The sequence below is a fragment of the Rhinolophus sinicus genome, chromosome 18 (assembly GCF_057876585.1).
Source record: "Rhinolophus sinicus isolate RSI-liver-muscle chromosome 18, RSI-T2T, whole genome shotgun sequence".
NCBI classification, from domain to species: Eukaryota; Metazoa; Chordata; class Mammalia; order Chiroptera; family Rhinolophidae; genus Rhinolophus; species Rhinolophus sinicus.
This window is the reverse complement of record NC_142518.1, coordinates 67,365,405-67,369,099: the sequence shown is the minus strand read 5'-3', so window position 1 is coordinate 67,369,099 and position 3,695 is coordinate 67,365,405.

Here is a 3,695-nt window from a genome sequence, read left to right as displayed (position 1 = left end):
AAACAGTTCTCTTCTCCAAACAGCTCCCCTTCCCCAAACGGGCAAAGGAAAGATAAAATTAGGAGCTTTTGCCTCAGTCACGGGCACCTCCATTCGGGACCCCCTCCTGCTCGGGAGCTGCAACCTCTTTTCCTGCCTCTAATAAACTATCCTCTTTTTAAAACTTTTTGCCTCTGCCTGGTCCGTGTTTCCATTCTTCGGCTTCACGAGACATGATCCCAGCCCGCACTCAGAAACTGCCGGCAGATCCAACATCACCTACATCAAAAGGCATCTCCAACACAACATGTCTAAGACCAATCTCACCATTTTCATCCTTGAACTTGGTATTCAGTGTCTCTGACCAGCACCCCCAAATATCCAGTGGTACAAGCCTTGACCTCTTACTCTCCCTCACTCCCAACTCCAATCCATTGCTAATTCCTGTGGATTTTACTTCCTATGTCACTCTAAAATATACCAATTTCCTCCATCTAAACCACAACTACCCCAGTCCAATCTACCATCACTTCTACCCTAGATTGTTGCAATGATTCCTAATAAGACTCCCCAATACATTCTGATCCCTTCCCATTCCTTTGTCCACACTGTAGCCAGGGTGATATTTTCAAAAGACAAATCCAATCTATTACCACAACCATCACACACACACACAGGACTGTCAATGGTTCTTAGGATATAGACAAAATGGCTTAAGCTGGCTTGTGTTGACAGTCCAGTCATGACAGTTCACATGTTCTGGCCCCTATATACCAGCACATCTTCAACTCCCACCACACTGCTCTTGCACTACCTCTTGAACTCCAGCAGTATTGACATTCTTTCAGCCCCTTTTACTCACTATGCTATCTCTTAGCATATAGCCTTAAGCCTTTCCCCCAACCCCCATCTCCAATCTAATAATCTTCTATTTTTCCTTTACCTCTCAGCTCAATAATCACATTCTCAGAGCAGAATTCCTGACCACCTTGACTAGTCAAATCCCCCTATTTTATAGGTTCTCATAGCACCGTGGACCCCTTCTTCCTAGTACTTGTCCTTATTGCAAGTACACACTTGTATGGCTATTTGCTTACTATTTGGTTCCCTCACTAGACTATGAGCTCCATGAAGAGTTCCTTGTAGATGTTTTTTGCTCACATCTGTTTCCTCAGCACCCAGCACAGTGCCTGATAAGTAAGCCCTCAATAAGTATTTTGTGAGTGAATGAATGAATGAATGAATGAGTAGGTGCTTTTCAGTAGTCTGTTAAAAAAGAATTGCCCCCCCCCAGAAAGCCAGCCTGATGTATACTACCAGAAGCACTGTCTGAAAGTGCCTCTGTCAAAGAGAAACAGCCATATACTAGTTAAAAGCTGTTAAAGACAGATTTTAAGTATTATTGCAATAGGGGAAAAAGAGACTTCAGTATAGAACTGGGTTCAATTCTGAATACAACAAAGACAAGTTGGGATTTGTACCAAGGAACGGAGTGAGGGAGTCAGTGGATGGAAAATTACTGAGACATCCTGGAGGTGATACGGGCCAATGAGTAGCCCCTCCACTGAAAAACTTTAAGTTTTTCATTTCACCTGGGCCTCATTATACCAATGACTATAATATCATACATATGCCCAGAAGTTTATTAATATCATTATAACAGACTGAATTCTGGGAAGGAACATGCACAGTCTAAAAAGATGAGGTAATAGCCTCTTGTCAATCACAGGTGTCAATCAAGTGGTCCCACTCCTGGAAAGGAGCAGCCCATTCTAGAGAAAAAAGGATAAAAACTCTAAGTGCTCACCAGTCCACGCCCTTTGAGCCTTTTGAGCCTTGCTTTTGCTCAGGGGCTCGCTCCAAACCCTTTGGAGTGTCCTTTTTCTTTTAATAATGAGCCCCTGAGCCATTCTCTGCTGCATGGGTCCGCTCCTATTTCTTTGGAGTGTACTATCTCTTCTAATAAACTACTCTTTCACCACTTTGTTTCTGTGTCTCGTTCAATTCTTTGCTGGAGACGCCAAGAACCTGGACACCGCGCCAAGAAGAGCCCACTGTCCAGTAACAGAGGAGGGGAATTCTTGCTAAACCAACTTAATAAGATTCTTGGTAAAAGCAGGCCAAGGTGATCAGGTATCAAGGGCAGGAGGAAGGTTATTGCTAAAACTGGACTAGGCATGTGTAGGACAGGATCCCAGGAAAGTGCCCAAGGATGAAGCCTAACTGAAAAGAGGACTTAGAAGAGACTGTCTAAAGTTTGGTGAAGGAGAGTCTGTCATTTCCTTAAGTTGTATTTTGTTTATCCTGCTAGTCTCTCCATAATATATATGTCCACTATTCTTATTACTCCATAGGATTTGTAAGTGCTTCTTTAAGGTAAAAGTTTATATTCATAAATTTCACCCATTTAAAATTCAATGGTTTTTAGCAAATTTACAGAGTTGTGCAAACTATCACCACAGTGTAAGTGTAGGACATTTTCATTATCTCTATAAAAAGGAAAAAAAATTCATGTCCATTTGCAGTCACTCCTCTTGCCCCCTACCCTATAGGCACTTTTGAAGCTCCTCATATTTGCCTTAGGATAAAACATACAACCTAGGCAGACAAGCAAAACTCTACATTATCACACGTGAAATAATTTGAAAACCACGTAATAATTGTGCAGTCTGATTACTTGCTCAAAAAGATTTAGAAGACAAATCAGTGTGAACTGAGGAGTGGGAAGCAGTTTCAAGGAAGAGGTAGAACATTTTAGGGCTTTGTTGCAGAGAAAAAAGAAATGCAAAAGAATAAAATGAGTTGAGAAATATTCAAACAAAATAACCCACATGTTTTCCGAACTTTTTAAAGTTCCAATATGGTATTTTGACAGTTAGGGAGCTGTTTGTCCTTGATCCAGTAGGCAATGGGAGTTTTGACAACAGAAGAAAAAGGATTGATCACAAGCCATAAAAGTTGAATCAACACTCAACTGAAAATAAACACGTACTGAGTGCCTACTGTGCGCAGGGGAAAGCAGCTCCCCTTCCCTCCTGCTCTCCCGGCTGCCCTGGGGAGACGGAGAGCTAATCTCCAGAATCTCGAGAAAGCCCAGGGAGGGGACGCCAAGGAGGTTCCGGAGCCCTTCCTTTCCTGCCCTGTAGCCGGGTTTGGCCTGGGTTCTCCCGCTCCCGGATCCCAGATGAATCGAAAGGAGTGAGAGGGGCCTGGGAGGGCAGGTGATGTTCCCGGACTAAAGTTATCAGGCCCCGCCGCAGTTAAAGTGGCGGTCTCCATTCTCAGAACTCCGCTGACACCCTACTCCCCATTCTTCCCCTCGACAAGATCCGCCATTCGCCACGCTGACCACGCCCCCTCTCCAGCCGCCCGCACCAGCCCGGAGCCGCCCGCCGCCTTTGCCCAGGAGGCCTCTTCCGCCTCCATCCCCGGAAACCAAATACACTAAGGGCGAGGATGGGCGGATTGAGGGAAGGGTGATTCTTATCAAACTCTCTCTCCGCCCTCCTGAGGCCCCCACTACCTGACCTTTTCTCCTGATTATCAGAGGGCTTTCCGTAGGGAAACGTGACTTTGGGCTGGAGGTGGGGGGCGGGGGGGAAGCTGGACCGAGCGCTGGTCACCGCTACCCTCACCACACAGGTCCCACGGCTTGGCTACCCTTACCTCGTCCCATGCGGGTCTGAGCCATGACTTTCTCTTTCTCTCGCCAGACC